This window comes from Miscanthus floridulus, chromosome 14, assembly GCF_019320115.1.
Source record: "Miscanthus floridulus cultivar M001 chromosome 14, ASM1932011v1, whole genome shotgun sequence".
Lineage (NCBI taxonomy): Eukaryota > Viridiplantae > Streptophyta > Magnoliopsida > Poales > Poaceae > Miscanthus > Miscanthus floridulus.
Window position 1 is genome coordinate 96,093,295 of NC_089593.1, and position 21,670 is coordinate 96,114,964.

At 49.2% G+C, this 21,670-nt stretch overlaps 2 pseudogenes; one reads left to right on the forward strand and one right to left on the reverse strand.

The window, feature by feature from the left end:
- The first annotated feature begins 1,899 nt into the window (after positions 1 to 1,899).
- LOC136506117 (uncharacterized) lies at positions 1,900 to 3,546 on the forward strand (annotated as a pseudogene).
- Positions 3,547 to 3,780: 234 nt separating this feature from the next.
- Positions 3,781 to 5,189, reverse strand: LOC136504058 (uncharacterized; annotated as a pseudogene).
- Between the last annotated feature and the right edge of the window lie 16,481 nt (positions 5,190 to 21,670).

Here is a 21,670-nt window from a genome sequence, read left to right on the forward strand (position 1 = left end):
ATTCAATCTAAACCCTAAGTACTATGACTATACTAGATGAAGGAGGGTTCTTGTTCCTCCATACCACTGACGAGGCTACCGCATGAGGAGAAGAAGAGGGACCACCGGTGGTGGTGTAGAGGAGTCTAGGTTTGGTAATATATTGGTGGCGTGGCGGCTCTGGTTGTGTCTATTATAGTAATGCCTCCCGAGTATTTATAGGCCATACCAGAGGACAAAAGGAAATTACAGTAGCCCGCCACTGACGGGGGGTCTGCTTACATTGGCGCGGGGATATTATGGTCATTTGACCCCTCACCCCAACCAATGTCCTAACGCCGTTGAGAGCTCCGACTGAGGGGACCACAATTCTCCGTCTTCCTTCAGACGACGATTGAATGGGCGTCGCGAGGGTTCCCTCTCCCAACGTCCATGACCTCATAGACGACGCTCAGTCCTGCAGAAACAGAGGGTCAAAGTATCCCTCGTGGGGGTGTTCGCAAGGGTAACACGGGGGTAAGTCAATGAAGGTGTCCCAATGCCTACGCCCATCAGGGCGATGCAGGCGCTTGCCCTGGACGAGGGTCCTCAGCGGCGGGAAGGCATGCCTTCACCCGGCGATGTTGTGGACCCAGAAACAAGCAAGCTTCCTGCTCAGGCCGAGGTGAAGGTGGGATGTCGCGCGAAAGGCGTTCCCCCCAACATCTGGGTTTAAAATTAAGTCAATATTTTTTAAGATTTATAGAAATACTATTAGTATTTGTATCTTCAAACAGATTTATTATAAACATAAATTATAAATCTGATACAAATATAATAAATCAGATTTATAATTTATGCATTATAAGTATCAGTATATATTTGTTTAAGTTTTGACAAACTTAAGATTTACTGACTCGTTAAAAAGCGAGAGTTGGATCGGAGAGTACTTATGCATGTGTGGCCATCAGAAGCTGAACAGCAATTGGTAAGTTGGTATGCACTGCAATGATGGTGCACCCCTCAATCCATGGCCATTCTTTGAGTTCTAGCTCTTACATGCCCCACCCATTTGTTGGTTCATCGACAGACCCCATATGGCCAGATATGTGTGGCTCGCACACTTACACTTGATCTGACTTGTTTAATAATTAAACAAAGACCGACCACTTTAAGCTAAGCTTCGTTCGATTCTGTACGCCTGCACATGGAGTGGCTCTCCCATATATTCTCAAACTGCTGGTCTGCCATATATACACATACATATATAGTTCTTGTCACCGACCACGCACATTTTGTATGGTCGGCCAACATGTGTCACGCAAATGCTCGGTTGATTTGTTTGTCCGCGTGCAGTGGGAGTGTGGGACCACGCACACCCATACACCACAAAACAAAATTACAGAAACATAAATAAAATTAATATGTAGTGATAGAGACATCTCCTATGTACTCCCTCTTTCAAATTATGAGACACATTTTGGCTTTTATAAAAACATTATTTTACTATCTAGACATAATGTATATCTTAATGCATAGCAAAAGTTACGACGTATCTAGAAAAGATAAAATGTCTTATAGTTTGAAATCAAAAGTAGTTTTTTTTTCTTTGGATGCCAAATAATGTTAGAATTGAGTTCTTGAACTTTTGTTAGTTTTTATAAAAAATTTTAGTATATATAAATGGTCTGATTCTCTTGGACACCAAAGACGAGCCGGATTCATTTTCCTTATAGCAACTCCAACAGGTGTGCTATCTTTGTTGTCTAGGCTATATTTGGAATTTTTTAGCAAAAATTGAGCTCCACCAGTAATGCTATCTGATTTGCTAAAATAACAAGTAGGGTATCCTGAAATTTTGCTCGGCATAGAAAGCAAGCCTGCGCCGCTCGCCATCTCCCGAAATCGCTCGCCTCGTCTGCTTGCCCCCACAAGCTGAAGTTTGCCGTCGTGATCGCCTTCTCCTCTCACCCTCTCCTACCGCCGCCGCCGCCGCCGCACAGCTGGAGCTGCTAATCGCGGCCCCCTCCGAGTCGCCCTTTTCCTCTTCGCCGTGAGCCGCTTCCTCATGGACAGGCCGCTTCCTCCGAATCGCTACCCCGCTGCAAGCACACCTTCTCAGTCTGCAGAAAATTATTAGGCTATAATTTGTAGTACATCAGGGCAAGCACACCTTCTCAGTGTGCAGAAAATTATTAGGCTATAATTTGTACTACATCTTGACAATGCACCTTGTGTTTTGTTTCTTGTTCAGTTCATCATCTAATATGTTCCTTGTGTTTTGTTTTTACAGCCGAAATGGATTCAGGGAGACCTTTGACCGACGTGATTATGGAAGGTTTCACTCCAGGTGGAGTGTCTAACGATATCCCACCTCATAATGAAATACAAGCACGCGATGACGTCCCTGCTGCGGTCAAAGTAATTAAAAAAAGGTCCAAAAATTTTACTGTTAAAGAGGACGAGATGTTGGTGTCAGCATGCTAAATGTGAGTTTGGATCCTGTGAGAGGAGTCAATCAATCAAAAGATACCTATTGGAAAAGAATACATGATTACTTTCATTCACACAAGGATTTTGAATCTGATCGCACACAAAGCTCTCTAATGAGTTGGTGGTCTAGTATACTACATGAGTGCAACATATTTGCTAGTTGTGTTTCGAAGGTAGAGGCCTAAAATCAGAGTGGTGCATCTGTTGATGACAAGGTTAGATGACCTACCTTCACATGCTAATTTCCTATATGTTTTTGCTGAATCTCATGTGTCATCTTTGTTTTCCATTGCAGCAAGCAAATGCATTAACTATGTATAAGATTTTTTTTTGAAACGGTCGGCAGGAGCTCTGCCAAACTTGTATTGATAAAGAAGGGAACTATGTATAAGAATGACGACCCATTTCACAAGACTTTCCAGTACATACATTGCTAGAAAAAGCTCAAAGACCATTCGAAGTGGACGAATAGGCGCCAGCCAACTGGACCTCAGAAACCATTCAGAAAAAAGCAAAAGACCACTGCCAGTTTAACTCCTGCTACTGATGCACTAGACCCTGTCACTCTGTAGCTGAGACTCAAACCACAATAACCACAGTGGAGAGGCCTACAGGGACTAAGAAGGAAAAGCATAAATTAAAGCAGCGTTCGAGCATTGAAGCTTTGGATTATTTATTGGCAAAGAAGAAAGAGGTGGATGCTGAGAAGGAGTTGAAGAAAGAGGAGAGGGAGTTGAAGAAACAAGAGATGTGCCAAAAAACCCTTGTTTTGCAGGAAGAAAGGATAAAACTTGATAAAGAAAATTTTGATTTCGAGTAGGATCGAGAGGAAGAAAGAATTATGAATGTTGATATGAGCACCATGTCAACCAGACAGTAACTGTTCTACAATGATCAACAGAAGAAAATACTTGCAAGACAACAACTTGAAAATTAATAGTACCATGATCTTCAATTTTTAGATTTGGGCATAGTGTGAGACATGTCTAATTTTCCGAAACATTTTAGTTGCCTCTAGTTCACAGCATATCGGATTGATTACTGTTCTTGCATGAACCTTGTTATCTATATTATTCTGTAAAGCAGCTTGTGACGGTTGCACCATCACATGTATATGTTTATGTCATACTGATAGGGGTAGTATAAATGACATCCATTGTATCAATGTCTTGAACTATTAAAATACCGATAAAATAAATTAAGAGGTGTCCTCACCTAAACACAGATTCATTATAGTATCTATTAAATCAGACAAAGAAGATCGGAAAATCAGACAAAGAAGTTTGGAAACTAATACAGAATGCCTTGATGCCGTGATAGTAAATGAAATCATTCAACAATACTATTTGTATATAAATCTGGAAAATTATTCCACAAGTGCTCGATAAGATCGGCTTAAAGCTGTGTGTGTCTCCTTGTCCTTGATCTTCTTGTAGTTCTGCATAAATGCTTCAAACTCAGGTGTATCATCGTGTGATACAGTCACCTTTTCTCCCACGTCATCATATCTAAAATCGTTTTCGTCGACTCCCTCGTCTCCAACAATCATATTGTGCATAATGATACAAGCCGTCATGACAAGTTGAATTGTATCCTCATCCCACACGCATGCCGGTGCTCGAACAATGGCAAAGCGAGCTTGTAGAACCCCAAATGCTCGTTCGACATCCTTTCTACAAGCTTCTTGTGCTTTTGCAAAATATTTGTTCTTATTACCCTGTGGCTCGGGTATCATCTTCACGAATGTGGCCCAAGATGGATATATACCATCTGCTAGATAATAACCCATAGTATAATCATTCCCATTGATGCTATAATTTACCTGTGGCCCTTGACCTTCAGCAAGCCTTACAAATATGGGAGATCTTTGAAGAACATTTATATCATTGCTTCCTGGCATGCTTGGTTCCATTGATTGTATGCATTCTTTGGATGACATGACATCCAAAGAATGCATGCCAAATCCAAAGATCTTTAGAAGCAATAGCTTCTAGAATAATTGTAGGCTCCTTTTTATGTCCCCTATACATACATTGCCATGCAACACAACAATTCTTCTAGGTCCAATGCATACAATCAATGGAACCAAGCATGCCAGGAAGACCTCTACTCTCACCAATCGCAAGTAATCTGGCAGTATCATCCTCGTTGGGCAACCTCAAGTATTCATGTCCAAATACCTGAACAACAGCATTGACAAACTTTCTAAGACTTTCTAGAGCAGTACTCTCCCCAATATGGATGTAGTCATCTATAGCATCAGCTGCTACTCCATAAGCTACATCCGAAATGACGCCACCACCTTCTGCAAACAAGATAGTCCTAGGGTTCCGGTTGCATTCGAAATAGTCATCATACTCGTCAACGGCATTCATTATATGTACAAACACGTGACGCCGCATTCGAAACCTATGCCACCCGATACAAAATTAGCCACAATTGAATGCATGAAATAAACATAACTCAACAAAATATGAGAAAATTAACCTGCGCCTAAAATAGCTCAACCCATATGTGGGATTTTCTGAGAAATAATCTTCATACAGTCTGATGTGCCCTGACTGCCTATCACGATTTAGAACGCGATGTCCCTCTACAGAACCATGATGGCCTGCTGAATTCACAATGTTTGGCACTACTATGTGTGCTGCCGCAACATAGAGTTCATCGTCATCATCCGAAGATGATGACAACGAAGACGAATCCATCAGTTCATCCAATACATCTTCAACATCCATTATAGACCTTTGATTATGAGGGTCCGAGGAATTTATTCAAACTCCTGCACAAGGATTGAAATAAGATGTCTACTAATTATTTCTCATGCATTACCTAAAACTAGAGGGACTAATACAAAATGTAGATGACTGCATAACTGAAATATAAATCAACATGAGTCAGTGACCTAGTTGAAGGCACTGATGCTCCTTCACAGAATGATTGCATCTGACTACAGCATAGACGTGCAGTATCCACAGGTCGACATAGGGAAGACAATGAAGCACGATGTGGTGGGAGACTGGGAATTACGGAGTAGAGAAAGCAAGCACCTTGTTCGGTGAGTGAGTGCGACGCCGGAGGGAGCCAGATGCATATGAAGTTTTCATCGCCGCCAGGGACGCCGCGGGAGTGTGATCCTATCAATGTCAGGTCGCAGGAGTACGACCTATTCTCTCGCGGGAGAACTAGTCCGTGGCTAGGATGTTAGGCCACTGGATCTTCGGCACGGAGTTAGCCGACCACTTACTAGTGTTGTCGAGTACACACTAGCTATGCCGACCACACACTATGGCTAGAGGTATAAGAAGGGAGGAAGAACAGAGTGCACACACACAGTACAAGCACCAGTGTTGGTCGGAGCTCTACAGAGGGGATGGCAAAACTAAACTCGTTCACTTTACTGAGTTGTAGTGGCAAACTATATATACAACTCTATCCATCTAATTCTAGTACACAGACATGTTAGGCTGCCATGTTGCTACAGCGACTAGATGTAACAGCAGGGCTGACTTTGGTGCCTGCCCCTGCTGTGGCTATAGTGTGGCAGGGAGCCTTACGGTGCCTACCCCTACAGTGGCTACAGTGCAACAACAGGGAGCCCTTTTAGCGCTGCCTATCCCTGCCGTGCATTCACACAAGGGGAGCAGTAGATTGCTTAACAATTATTTCCCTAATCCTGCTGCTAACCCTTGAACCCCCTCCATGTCGATCATCTCCTTTAGCTCCGTGAACCGAAGACGGCCGAGCGGCTTGGTGAGGATGTCCGCGAGTTGTCAACCAGTTTCGACGAACTCGATGATGATCAGTCCTCCATCGATACAGTCGTATGAAAGTGGAACTCGACGTCGATGTGCTTGCTCCAGTCGTGGAGAACCGAATTCTTTGCGAGGGCGATGGTGGGCTGGTTGTCCACCATCAGTGCTAGTGGGTGAGCTTCCACACCGGTTAGCTCACCTAGCTGCCGGCGCGGCCATATAGCTTGGCACACTGCTGTTGCCGCCGCCACGTATTCTGCCTCGCACGTGGATAGCGCCACCACCTTCTGTTTCAGCGACAACCATGATATTGGAGCCAACACGAGGAAGACGAGCACGCCAGAGGTGCTCCATCGTCCGTCGATGTCCTCCGCCATGTCTGCATCGCTGAACACAGTGAGCTGCAGCCTACTTCCACTGGTCTTGGAAAAGACGATCCGCAGATCCACCGTCCCCTTGACATAGCGCATCAGTCGCTTCACCGCAACCCAGTGACCCTCTCGGGGATTCTCCATGAAGCGACTGACATAGCCCACGACGAACGCAATGTCCGGCCTTGTGTGGACTAGGTAGCGCAAACCGTTGATGATGCTCCGGTAGAGTGTTGCATCTACCTTCACTGCGGTACTAGCCTTCATCAACTTTAGCCACTCCTCCATCGGAGTCACGCACGGCTTGCCCTCAGCCATGCCGCTCCACTCCAACAGCTTCGAGGCATACACGCTCTGACCGAGCATGAGCGCCTCCTTCCCCTGTCTCATCTCGATGTCGAGGTAGTAGGTGAGCACGCCGAGATTGCTCATTTGAAAATGAGCCACTGTCTCACGCTTGAAGCTGTCGATGTCGCCCGCACGCGCGCCGGTGACGATCAAGTCATCCACATACATGCCAACGATGAGCTCCTCCTTCCCCTGTCGCCGTGTGTAGAGCACGTGCTTGGTTTCACACCTCGTGAACCTAAGCTCACCCAGCATGGCGTTAAGCTTGGTGTTCCATGCTCGTGGGGCCTGCTGTAGCCTATAGAGCGCCTTGCGTAGTTGGAATACCCTGTGCTCCACTCCCTTGATGGCGATACCCAAAGGTTGTCTGATGAAGACTGTCTCCGCCAGCTCGCCATTGAGGAAGGCTAATTTTACGTCTAGATGATAGATGCGCTAGTCCTTTGCTGCTGCCAAAGCCAAAAGCAGTCGAACAGACTCCATGCGTGCTACCAGTGTAAAGACTTCCTCGAAGTCGATGCCCTCGCATTGGACAAAGCCTCAGGCGACGAGACACGCCTTGTGCTTGACAATGGCGCTGTGCTCGTCCTGCTTGACCTTGTACACCCACTTCAGGCCGATCGGACGGCATCCTAGAGGTGGATCGACGAGCTCCTAAGTCTCGTTTTCCTCGATCACCTTCATTTCCTCCAGCATCGCCCATCGCTAATTTCCATCGCGCTCGGCCAGCGCCAACATTGGTGGTTCCTCTGCACTGATGAGAAGCAGCTCTAGGTCATTGAGCAGCCAACCCGCCAGGCCTGAGGGCCCTATGTCACCGACGATGTCATCCAGCCTGCGGAACCGCACCTCCTCACCGTCGTGGAAGGCATCCACAAACTCAGTGATGTCGCATGGAGGTGAGGCGAACTTGATCGGCGTCGATGGAGTTCCTTGTTTCGCCAGTGTGATCGGTACATCACCTGGAGTGCTCGGCACCCTAGATGCAGTGCTCAGCACTACTCCTAGACTGCTCGTCACCACTCCTGGAGTAGTCGGCACCACTATAGGAGTGCTCAGCCCCAGTCTTGGAGTGGTCGACACCATTGCAAGACCTTTCGGCTCCGCTATGGGAGCGTTCGGCACCTGTCCTAGAGTGGTCGACACCACTGCAGGACCTCTCGGCACCACTCCTAGAGTGCTCGGCACCCCTCCCAGAGTGCTCAGAGGAGTGCTCGACTCTGTTGCTGGAGTGCTCGGCACCTCCTCTCCAGCATCTCCACCATTGTGGATGACCAAGTGCTCGACGATGAAGGTGCTGGTGAAGCCGCCAGCTTCCCCCGTGCTCGGACTATTCTAGTCCTAGGTCATCTTCTCGTCGAACACGATGTCGACGAAATATGGTCGGCAGTCTACCTAGGGGTATGCCCAAGGTAGTAGATTGTCGGCAGACAGATGCGCAAGCTACAAACAAGACGGTGACGCAAGACGGACATGAGGTTTTATCCAGGTTCGGCCGCCAAGAAGGCGTAATACCTACGTCCTGCGTCTGATTTGTATTGTTGTATGTCAATGAGAGATGTTTTTTAGAGGGGTCCCCTGCCTGCCTTATATAGTCCAGGGGCAGGGTTACAGATCTAGAAACTAATCCTAGCCAGTTACAATTGCCATATGTGACCGGATAAGGATTCCTATTCTAACCGACCCGGATCTTGCCTGTTCGCCAAATCTGCCTTGACTCCTTGCGCGGGACTCCGAACAGGTTGGCCGGGCCACGCGTCGTCTTTTGGTGGACCGGACTCACCGATCCAGGCCAGCCCAAGCTTAGCCGTAAGGGTATAGGGGTTAATACCTCCACAGCTAGTCCCCGAGCACCATGTATTATGCTGCGACATGCCATTTTAACCTTCTCCGACAAGTAAGGCTTGAGTCCTTGACATCTCTGACCATCATTGTCGCCGGAGAAGTAGGTTGTCCGAAGAATGTATAGTGCTCTTAAGAAAAAAGAAAAAGATTTCCGTCCTGGGAAGTGTGCCCACTTGTATTTCTGAACAGAAATGTAAGTGCGTCTTGAAGCGTAGCGCCCTTGATCATCAGAGGCGTAGGAGTCGAAAAACAAACACATTCACCGCAAGGTGAAGTGTGCCCACTTAGTCCCCGAGCCTAGTAGTAGGTGACGTAGGCATGTAGTGCCAGGGTCTAAAAAGAATTCCCAGTTAAGTTGAGAACCCAAGTGTCGTACAAGCAATACGAGATGCACCGGTAGGTGCATCGTACCGATGTAGTCCTCGAGCTTGCTGGAAGGCGAAGTATGAGCCTTGTAGCAAGGTCCAAATAAATGTCTCTCAACTGTATGTGAGTACAAATCACATGTAGTCAAGGAAAGCAATCTCTGAGCAGTGGTCGGGACAGTCCCTGAGCATGATAGTAATCCTTACAATCAGTCAAATCATAAGGGTCGATTAAATAAACACATTCACCGCAAGGTAAAGTGTGCCCACTTAGTCCTCGGGCCTGGTAGTAGGTGACGTAGGCACGTGGTGCTAGGGTCTAAAAAGAAGAATTTCCATTGAAGTTAAGAATCCAATCATCGTGCAAGCGATACGAGATGCACCGGCAGGTGCATCGTACCGATGTAGTCCCTGAGCTTGCTGGAAGGCGAAGTATGAGCCTTGTAGCAAGGTCTAAATAAATGTCTCTCAACTATATGTGAGTACAAATCACATGTAGATGAGGAAAGCAATCTCCGAGCAGTGGTCGGGACAGTCCCCGAGCACATTAATAGCCGGAGCAATCCCCGAACACGGCAGCGGTCGGAGCAGTCCCCAAGCACGGCAGTGGTCTGGGCGGTTCCCGAGCACAGCAGTGGTCTGGGTAGTCCCCAAGCATGGTAGTGGTCTGGTCTATCATTGAGCACAAGACATACAGCGAAAGGAAAAAGAACGCCGCTTGTATTATTATTTGGTGTATTTATTTATCTCCTTACTCTGTCAAGTCCAAACTGCCACGTCTGGTCAAAAAAGCAGACGGATATAACATGTCACTCTGCCTTATTGCTCTTTTTGGCAAACAATCGCTTGGAACCTGTATGGAGGTGCGTCAGTGTGGGCCCTCTCACACTATCAACGAAAAGGCGCATACACTGGTAACGAAGGGGCGCGTTTATTGGCGTAGATCTCGAGGTTGTGAAAACAACCATCTACTCCGCGTGCGCACGTCTCCCAAGAATCTTGGGCAGACGAAACAACGGAGCTCTTAGTTATTTATAATATAGAACTAGTAAGTTACTTTTTACTGATCCCCATTATCATTCGCCGCCGCAACCTTCTTCTTCCTCTTGCTGAACCCTATTCCTCCAAAAATCATCACCAATCCTCCCGCCACCGCATCCACCCCCTTAGTAAGGATAGATTAATGGCGAAGAGAGACGCCCAGAAGAAAGGCGGAGTCATGGCGAAGGAATGGTGGAAGTCAAGGAGCAATGAGCAGACCATCGAAGACCTCGTCGCCATGGGAGTGCTCCACAACAAGGCACTCGCGGGATGGCGTGCGCCGGAAGGAGAAAGCTTCCACGATCCACAACCAGGTGAGATTGTGGTTTTTGAGGATTTCTTCAAATGGGGTTTTGGGGTTCTAGTGCACCCTTTCCTTCAGGGTCTCTGCTTGTATTACGAGATTGGGATTTGCAATCTGCATCCCAACTCGATTCTTCTTGTCTCCACCTTCATCCATCTTTGCGAGGACTATAGTGGCTTCTAGCCCCATTTCGACCTCTTTCGCCACCTGTTCTGTCTGCGGAAGAAAGGGAGCGGCGGCTCGAAGATAGCCGGAGGCATCTACCTCAATCTGCGTGATGGTATGAAGGCTCAGTACTTGCATTGCCCCTAGAACACCTCGCTGGACGAATGGTACAAGAAGTGGTTCTACATCCGCGAAGAGCCAAACACAATCACCCTGTGCGACGTGGGGTTGATTCCAGAGAAGAAGAATAGCTGGTCGGAGAAGCCCAAGCAATTGGAGCAGATCGTAGAACTGCTCGGGATGATCCTGTGGGGAAAGCTGGATGGTCCAAGTGTGGTCGGGAACTTCATCAGCCGAAGGATCCAGCCCTGCTAGAAGAGGGTACATCCTGGCTTCGAGTACCAGGGGAGTGTAGATCCAACGAGGACCAGGAAAGAGGTGCTCGACAAGATAGAAGTCAAGGCCAGGATTAGGGAGCTATTCAACCTAGCCGATCCCAATTATGTTAGGTTAAACGACATCGAGCATGCCTTCAAGCTGGCCCGACCTCCCCCAAAGGTAAATGATGCTTCCTTGTACCTGTAGAATCATATTGTAACAAGAAATTGACTGTTGTCTCCTTTATGTTTCCCAGAGTAATGGTCATGACCGGGCAGCAGTGTTCGTGTCTCCGCCCCCTGGTGTGGATTGGCCGCAAGTTGCTGGCCTAGCCACCCAGACCAGTGCCAGGACCAAAGACGTCCACTGGGCGGCACTCAAGGTTGTGGAGGATGCATCGGCCAGAGTTGCTGGCAAGCGGCCGGCTGCCAACAAACGTCGCTAGGCCATCTTCCCCCTTTCAGACGACGAAACAGAGGATGCGGACATCTTCCGACTCGTCCCTCGAAAGAGGAGGAGACAAATGGGGTCGACGAAGTAGGGTGGCTCCTCTGTGCCAGCAGTGATCGCATCACCGACCACTACAACACAGAGGACAAGCGGGGGAAGTGTCGAGCACCAAACCCCGGCGCTAGTACCGGTCATGGAAAAAGACCCGATGGAACCCGCCGAGCATGTGGAGCAGGCACGATCGAAGAGACGCTCCTTTGCCACGTCATTCCGAGCTTCCAAGCTATAAGTATCTGTAACTTTGATGTAAGCTTATAATTTGTATTGAATACTATTGTCTTCTGAACTTTTCCCTGGTATATTAGGTCAGCGTCCACCGAAAATCCCGACCAGCTAGCTGGGTGTGGCATGGCTTTGCCAGTACTAGCGGAAAGAACTGCTCAGCAGCCGGTTGTGGAGGTACCTGTAGGAGAAATTCTGCCGGAACCTCAGCAGACGAGCGGCCAGACATCAGTCCCTGAGCAGCTGGTCGAGAAGACAGCCGAGCAAAGTATAAGTGCTCCGAGCACTAACCCTACTAAAGTAGGTACCTTGGCACCAAGGGAACCAGACCAAGCCGAGGAGCAGCAACCGGAGTTGGCACAGAGCACGCTAGCCGATGCTACGGCTCGTGGGAAGGCCATAGTGGTCACGGAGACTGCAGACTCTAGACCAGCACCGCCCCCTGAACAAGAGGCCAAAGAGGACGAAGTAGAAGAAATCCTGGGCCGTCCCCAAGATAAACGACAACATGTATATGTGTCGCGCTGGCAGAACGACGAGTGGGTTATGCACGAAGAAATCCCAGAGGTCGAAGAGACCCTAAAAGTTGAACGGGCGGCAAAGCGTCTGGTGACAGAAGTCTAGGTATGTTTGGCTTGACCACTTGACCCTGTTATGTAGTCGATCTGTCTGACTTAGCTTGTTTATATGCAGGACTTGATGAAGACCGCGAAGTACCAAAAGAGGTGCTTCGACCAGATTGAGGGAATCATGGCGAACAATAGAGAACTGGCGGCTGAGGTGGAACGCTTGCGCCACCAACTTGAAGCCGCCGACTAGGAGAGGACAGAGCGAGAGGCACAGAACCAGAACCTGGTCGGCCAGCTCAAAAACAAAGAACGGGAAAAACAAGTAAGTTGTCATTTAATCACAGCAAGTGTATGACACGTGTTGTTGCGTTGTTGGTAGTGACAGCTGTAATGTAGGCTTAGAAGCTGAAGTAACCCGCCTCGAAGAGGAGAATAGCCACATGACCGCAGAGTGTGGTTGTCTAAAGGAGGACAACGAGAAACTGGCACGCAACCAGTCTCAACTCCAGGACCACACCACCAAAATGAAGGAGGAATTGAAAAGTAAGTATTCTAGACCACCTTTCTCATTCTGTTGCCTGCCTTGTCTTGTCGTGCCATTACATTTGATGTCTTGTACGGTGTGCAGTTTTAAAAGTCAATGCCAAGAGGCATCTAGAAGCCGTGATCAAAGAGCGTGACGGCTGGAAAGCACGATGCCTCGAGGCCACCGAGGATCGGGACACATGGAAGAACCGGTGCCAGGAAGTGGCAACTGGCATTTTGCCCGTCCTTGACCTTATCGACCCAGCGCTCACAGAGGAAGAGCCAAGGACGTCCCAGCTCAGACTGGTCGAGAGATGCAGACAAGCATGGGGATGGTTCCAAGAGTTCATGAAGGAGGTGGGTGAGTACACGGGTGCCCATGTGCTAAGCATGGTGCGTGCCCACTACCCCCTGATCGATCTCAAGCGCCTAGAGGCTAGATACCCGAAAGAGGTAGACCTAGACAAGGTGGAGGAGCTTTGGATGGCCTAGCTGGACCTGTCGTCAAAGATAATTGGCGACATTAACCTGTGTGGAGGTGGGACAGCACCTGTACAGGGGACGCCATCGACAAGTCAGCTGGAAACGCCATCAGTTGCAAACCAACCGACGAAGCCTGCGGTCTCGACCAGCTAGGCATCGACGAGGCCATCCCCTTCAGCTCGACTAGCACAAGAGTCCCCGAGACTTGAGTAGGATATCAGAAGCAGCGAGCAGTAGGTGCCGCGCGCCCCGACCAGCCAATGTAATAGGCTTAGAGTTATAGAAGGAGGACATAGTTGTGTTATTGTAAACTTGGGCCTCTTCAGGCAAGCTTGTAATAACGTAACTGTATATCATTATAAGCTTGTTTGCTTTGTATAAAATGTTTTTAAGCTTGAAACTTATATTGGTGTAACTAAGTGAGAACATGTTAACGTTCTGTTTAGTTGTACCATTTTGCTCGACACATCATCCCGAAAAGTTTGTGTGGCCCTAGTTTGCCATGTGGTCGGAGTGTGACGTGCGTGACCTATGCACACGTAGACGCGGACAAGTCAAACTAAAGGGGACCTGCCAATCACCCATAACGTAGAGAGCGGATCCCATGCACGTGTTGGGAGGAACCGGAGACAGGGCCTGTTCTGAAAACCGTAGGAGTGGTGGTCGGCTTTTATTGGCTGGGTTAGAATAACCATAAAATTCGAAGTGACACATTAGAGTGGTCGGAGAAATCATAATAGCTTTATTGAAGTAAATCGAAAGTACAAGAGGAGTACATATCTCAGTAGTTAAGCATAGAAACGTCTAAGCTTGTTGATGTGCCACAAGTTTGGTACGTCAGTACCGTCCAGGTGAGCTAACCTGTAAGACGTTGGTCGTGTGACTTCCTTGATCATGAAGGGACCCTCCCATGGGGTTGCGAGTTTATGGACACTAGCCTATTTCGTCTTCCACTTCAGGACCAGGTCCTCGACCACGAAGAACTGCTCTTTAACGTTCTTGTTGTAGTACCTGCGCAAAACAGCAAGGTATTTGGCCGTACGTACACAAGAATCGAGCCGCTTCTCTTCTACGCTATTCACTTCTAGTTCCCGTACTTCATTGACCCTTTTTTTGTTGAAGTTCTCTACCCATGCTGATTTGAAAGCTATATCTACTAGAAGGACTGCCTCAGCGCTGTAAACCATAAAGTACGGTGAGACGCCGGTGTTACGACTGGGCTGAGTTCTGAGGCCCCAGACCACGGCTGGTAACTCTTTGAGCCATCTTCCAGGAGCTTTGTCATTTTCTCTATACATCCTCTTCTTCAATGTGTCTAAGATCATGCCATTGACCCGCTCGACTTGTCCATTAGCTATAGGATGCACCACCGAGACGTATTTTACTACTATGCTCCTTTCATCGTAGAAGTCCCAAAAAGCGTTCCCGGTGAACTGAGTACCCAGATCAGTGATGATGCTGTTGGGTATGCCGAAATGGTGGATGACCTGGTCGAGGAACATGACAGCCTTTTCTGAGGATGCCTATACTAGAGGCATGTATTCTATCCACTTAGAAAATGTATCGATCAGCACAAAGACACATGTAAATTTCCCTGGAGCCGGTTTGAAGGGCCCGATCATATCCAGTCCCCAGCATACGAAGGGCCAAGAGGCTGGTATTGTCTGGATCTCATGTACTGGTATGTGGATTCTCTTGGCGAAGAACTGACAGCCCTCACAGTGGCGGACTAGCTTCTCTGCGTCGGCTACTGCTGACGGCCAATAGAACCCTGCTCGGAAAGCCTTACCGACCAGCGTTCTTGAGGCCGCGTGGTTACCATAGGAGCCAGTGTGGATTTGGTCCAGGAGATGTTCGCCATCCTCCTGGGTTATACACTTCATCAAGATTTCCTCCTTTGCGTTCTTGCGCCATAGCTTGCCATCGACGAGTAGGTACTGCTTACTGCGACGTATTAGGAGCTCGTTTTCTGTCCGATCAGTGTAACCGCTACCATCTGTTAGGTACTTGATGAAAGGTGTTCTCCAGTCGGGCTCATGAGTGGTCGGAGGCGGCTCGGCGGTGCTTGACGCCGGAACCGTAGCCACCAACTGCTGGTCTAGAGGCTTGTCTACCGTGGAATCTTCCTCTTCGATGGAAGGCGTAAGTAGGTCTTGGATGAATACGCCATGCGGGATTTTGGCTCGGGATGATCCTAACTTTGACAGTGCATCCGCTGCTTGATTCTTGTCCCGGACCATGTGTATGTACTCGATGCCATAGAACCTGCCTTCTAGCTTTCTGATCGATTTGTAGTATGCATCCATCTTTTCGCTGGTCGTGTCCCAGTCCTTGTTGAGTTGGTTGATGACCAGAGCAGAGTCTCCATAGACATAGAGATGTTTGACGCCAAGCTCAACCGCAATGCGCAAACCATGTAGGCATGCTTCGTACTCGGCGGCATTATTAGATGCTGGGAAATAAATCCTGAGGACGTACCGGAGCTGCTCCTTGGATGGTGACATGAAAAGGACTCCTGCTCCCACACCATCAATATTGAGAGAGCCGTCGAAGTACATCGTCCAATACTCGTCGGATCCTGGAGAAGCAGGCGTGCTTAAGTCTGTCCACTCGATGATGAAATCAACGAGTGCCTGAGACTTGATTGTAGTACGGCTTGCAAATTCCAAGGAGAAGGGGCATAGCTCCATTGCCCATTTAACGATGCGCCCGTTCGCATCCTTGTTGCTAATGATATCTCGCAGAGGGTACTCAGTCATGACCACCACACGGTATCCGTCGAAGTAATGTTTCAACTTTCGGGATGTTATCAGTATGGCGTAGATCAACTTCTGAATCTATGGGTACCTAGTCTTGGACTCATTAAGTACCTCACTGATGAAATAGATTGGCCGCTATACCTTGTAGACATGGCCAGGCTCGTCTCGCTCGACCACCATGGCCGTGGAGACCACTCGATTAGTAGCCGCAATGTAAAGCAGGAGTGTTTCGTCTTCTCTGGGAGCAGTGAGGACCGGAGGTGATGTAAGGTATTGTTTCAGCTGTGTGAAGGCAGCGTCTGCTTCCTCCGACCACTCAAACTTTTTGGATGCTTTGAGTAGTTTAAAGAACGGTAATCCTTTTTCACCTAATCTTGATATGAATCGGCTGAGGGCGGCCATGCATCTGGTAAGCTTCTGAACATCCTTCACCTTTTTGGGCGGCTTCATGTCCAAGACAGCTTTGACTTTCTCCAGATTAGGGCATATGCCGTCGTGACTGACGACGTTGTCGAGTACTATGCCAGAAGGAACACCAAAGATGCACTTCTTTGGGTTTAACTTCCACTGGAATGTGTTAAGGGCTGCAAAGGTGTGTTCCAAGTTGTCAACAAGGGTATGTGTTTCCTTGGTTTTGACAACTATATCATCAACATAAGCCTCAACGAGGTCGTCTTTTATCTCGTCTTTGAGGCAAGCTTGTATAGCGCGTTGGTAGGTAGCCCCAACGTTTTTGAGCCCGAACGACATAGTCGTGTAGCAGTAGGCGCCGAAGGGCGTGATAAAAGATGTCTTGATCTGGTCGTCCTTTTTGAGAGCGATCTGGTGATAACAAGAGTAGCAATCGAGAAAGGAAAGCAGCTCGCAACCGGCGGTTGAATCTATGACCTCGTCTATGCGAGGTAAGCCGAAGGGGTCCTTAGGGCAGTGTTTGTTGAGATCAGTGTAATCAACGCACATTCTCCATTCATTATTCTTTTTGCGTACAAGAACCGGGTTGGCTAACCACTCCGGATGATACACCTCTTTGATAAATCCGGCTGCCAAAAGCCATGTAACTTCTACCCTAATCGCCTCCTTTTTGTTGCGAGCGAACCGCCGTAGCTTCTGTTTGATAGGTTTGGCCTTGCCGTTGACATTTAAGGAGTGCTCGATCAAGTTCCAAGGTACACCAGGCATGTTAGCAGGTTTCCATGCGAACACATCCATGTTGCTCCTCAAGAACCCGACGAGCGCGTCTTCCTATTTGGGATCCAGGTTGGCCCCGATAAGGGCCGTTTTGCTGGGATCACCGTCGACCAGCTGGATCACCTTGTGCTCCTTGGACTTGATGTTCTTGCATGGGGCCTCGAGCTCCGGGATCTCTAGGTGGTCGGTCGAGGTCTTCTTGGCGTCGAGCATGGTCTCGGCCATGCGAATAGAGAGGTCGTGAGCCTCTACTATTTTGAAACTGTCATCTTCGCAGGTATAAGCTGCATATACGTTGCCTCGGAGGGTTAGAACTCCTTTCTCGGTAGGCATCTTGAGCACCAAATACCTGTAATGAGGTATGGCCATGAACTTGGTGAGCGACGGTCGACCAAGAATAACATGGTAGGTGCCGTCGAAGTCAGCAACCATGAAATTGACGTAGTCGGTGCGGAAATGGTCCAGGGTCCCAAACTGCACAGGTAGCATAATCTGCCCGAGAGGTGTAGAGCTCTGTCTAGGGAGAACACCCCAGAACTGTGCCTCGTATGGCTTGAGGTCCGCCTGAGCTATCTTCAGGGCGGGTAGACTATTCTTGAACAATATATCGATGGAGCTGCCGCCGTCGATCAGTACTCTGTCGAACTGAACCTTGTTAATACAAGGATCGAGGACCAGGGGAAAATGCCCTGGCTTAGGTATTGTGGCCCACTGGTCCTTTCTGCTGAAAGAGATTTCGCGGTGAGACCACGGAGGGAGTCGCGGATCGGTGAGGAGGTTGTCGGTGTTGGCAATGTTCAAGCAAGCGCGGGCGAGCAGCTTGCGTTCTCGTTTGGTCTCGATGGACACTTTGCCTCTGATGATGGTGTGTACGCGATCGGTTGGCTTGACGTACTTATGACGAGGGTCTGCATCGTCGTCGTCGTTATCCTCGTTGCGCTGTTCCCCTGCGTCATTAGGCTTATCGGATGTATCCGGAGCCTATTGATGCGTGTAGATAGACTTGAGAACGCGGCAATTCTCCATGGTATGGTTTGACTTAGGATGGAGCTGGCAGGGCCCTTTCAATGCTTTAGCGTAGTCATCTTCGTAGTTACGACGTCCGCCACCCTTTTTAACGGTATTGACCTCGCCGTCGTCTTCCCGAGCACGCTTGCTCCTATAATCGTCACGGCGGTTACGCCGCTGATTACGTTGGTCACGGGAGTCATTGCGCTGGTTGCGGCGGTCAAAATTGTCATTTCGACCATGGTTGCCGCGGTAGTCATCGCGGTGTGGGAGGTGGTCGGAGCGTGGAACCCTTGCTGCTTCTTCAATAATTATCTTTTTAGCATCGTCGACGTCCGCATATTTCTTAGCGGTGGCTACGAGCACTGTGACCGATTCAGGTCTCTTGCGGAGGAGCTTGTCCCTTAGGGCGTCATGGAAGCGGAGGCCGGTGATGAAAGCCTCGATTGCCTCGTTGTCGGAGATTGATGGGACCTTGATGCGCATCTCCGAGAAATGCCGAACGTACTCGCGTAGTGGCTCGTCTTTTTGATCTCGAATCTGTTGCAGATCGTATTTGTTGCCTGGTTGTTCACAAGTTGCAATGAAGTTGTCGATGAAGGCTTGCTTGAGCTCCTGCCAAGAGTCAAAGTAGTTTGCCGGCAAGCTAACCAGCCATTGGTGACCTGCATGGCCAACAGCGATTGGGAAATAGTTAGACATGACGTGCTCGTCAGCCATGGCTGATCTACACGCAGTCTCATAGAGCATGACCCATAATTCAGGGTTTTTCTTACCGTCGTACTTCTGAAGTTTCTCGAGCTTGAAATTCTTGGGCCATATGACTTGGCGAAGGTGTGGAGTAAACTGCTTCAAACCCGGCAGGCCGTGGGCAGTGTCATATTCCATACGGCGATAACTTTCGTGGGATGCTCGATCGTCGGCTCTCTGGTTGATGTGAGTGCGCAGATCGCGTCCACCGAGGTAATGGCAGAGATCGTTATTGCCATCGTGGTGATTTCGATTGCCATCTGGATTAGCCCTGCGACCGTGGTTATCGCGGCGATTGTCGCGGTTGTCTCAGCGGTTATCGTCCCGGACATCGTGGCGGTTGTCGTCCCGGCGGCAGTTGTCATCCTGGCCACCATCATGGCCACCGTTTCCGCCTTGACGGTTGTCTGATGGGTCATTGTTGCGCGAACCACGTTGGTTGAGTGGCTGTGAGCGACTTGGGTGCTAGCGGCTGTGGCTTGACTCGACCGAGACGGATAGGGCCCGGGCCTGGTTTACAATCTCTGCGGTCTGGGCCATAGTAGCCGTCAGATAGGCTTGTATTTCATCACGAACTACTTGGGTTTCCGGGGTGTTGGGTAGCCATTGCATTGTCGCCATGGCGACGGCTACGTTGGCACTTGGAGTCCTAAAGACCTATTTGTCCCCCACCCTGTCGAAAGCATCGTTGAGGTCACATGGCTGGACCCTTATGCGTCGTGCCTCCTGGTCTGCTTCGGCTTCGATTTGTCGGCGATTAAACCGGTCAATATTGCGTGCTTCGCGTGCAGTCCTTTCTTGTTCTATTTCGCCAACCGCTGGCGGTTCGTCATTGCTGACAACATGAATCAAATCCCCTCGTCTTGGCAGGAAAGACGGGAATTATGAGTACCCCGGGGCGTGGTCTGGGATATCCAGATCGTACTTGACGCCTTCATCTTCGTGATGCTGAAGCTCGGTGTGGACAGATGCATTAGATGCGATGCCAGACAAGGAGCTGGAGTCACCCTCTTGGACTGTGTGGACGGATCCTTCTTGATAATCTTCAATCCGGATCATGTTGACGAAGTTGCGTGGCTTCGGCCGAGGTCGGTGCATAAAACACAGATCCAAACGGCGTTGTAGGTTATACGCGTAGCTGGAGGCAGCGTTTCGCAGGCCATAGGGTTGGACCTGGTGGTTCTCCGTCGAGGCTTCATACTCAGAGAGCCGGATACCCATCGCGGAGGCTGGTCGGTGACGAGCGGAGCGCCCTTTAGGAGTAGATATGACCACGAGATCTGTACCAAGTCATGTAGGGTGACTAGTCCGAGCTGGTTAGGTAGATCTATTATGGGGAGCGGTTACCTGCTCATTAGGTTGACTTTGAATCGTACTTACCAGAGCTAGGGTTTCAGCGAGTTTGGTGCCGACCCGATCGATAGAGTCGAGCAGGTCGGTGTTGTCGATCTGCTTCCCTTTGTAGCGGGGAAGCGGATGACGAGTTGTCGGCGTGGCTGAAGATGATGCAGGTGTGGTCGGAGCCAGATGTACCATGGTCGGAGCTAGATCCATCGTGGTCGAAGCCGTATCCGTCATGGTCGGAGCCGTATCCACCATGGTCGGAGCCGTTTCTACCGTGGTCGGAGCCGTAGCCGATGCAGGTGAAGCAGTGGTCGGCGCGGACTGAATCCACGCCTTCTCTGGGGCCATGGCGATGAAGCCGTCAAAGCCGGTAGTCTAGGTGATCTGGCCAACGGTGAACGTGAGGCCGTTCGGCGTAGCCATGGAGCCGGAGATGATGACCATCTTGTTTGCTCAGAGAGCAGTACGCACACCCCCTACCTGGCGCACCACTGTTGACGAAATATGGTCGGTAGTCTACCTAGGGGTATGCCCAAGGTAGTAGATTGTCGGCAGACAGATGCACAAGCTACAAACAAGACGGTGACGCAAGACAGACACGAGGTTTTATCTAGGTTTGGCCGCCAAGAAGGCGTAATACCTACGTCCTGCATCTGATTTGTATTATTGTATGTTAATGAGAGATGTTTTTTAGAGGGGTCCCCTGCCCGCCTTATATAGTTCGGGGGCAGGGTTACAGATCTAGAAACTAATCCTAGCCAGTTACAATTGCCATATGTGACCGGATAAGGATTCCTATTCTAACCGACCAGGATCTTGCCTGTTCGCCAAATCTGCCTTGACTCCTTGCGTGGGACTCCAAACAGGTTGGCCGGGCCATGAGTCATCTTTTGGTGGACCGGACTCACCGATCTAGACCGGCCCAAGCTTAGCCGTAAGGGTATAGGGGTTAATACCCCCACACACGACATCACGTGAGAGAATCATCTTGCCTCCACGTGGGTCATAGAGCCGGTATGCCTTGGTACCTTCCACGTAACCTAGGAGCACCATCGGTGTGCTCCTATCTTTGAGCCTGCTAAGGTGAGGCTTGGTGTTCCTCACATGGCCGACGCAGCCAAATGTTCTGAGGAAGGACACATTTGGCTTGCGTCCATGCCAAGCCTCGAACGACATCTTGCCCTTCAGGGCCTTGGTGGGTGCACAGTTGAGGATGAACACTATCGTGGTCACCGCCTCACCCTAGAACTTTGTCAGAATGCCCTTGGCCTTCATCATGGATCAATCCA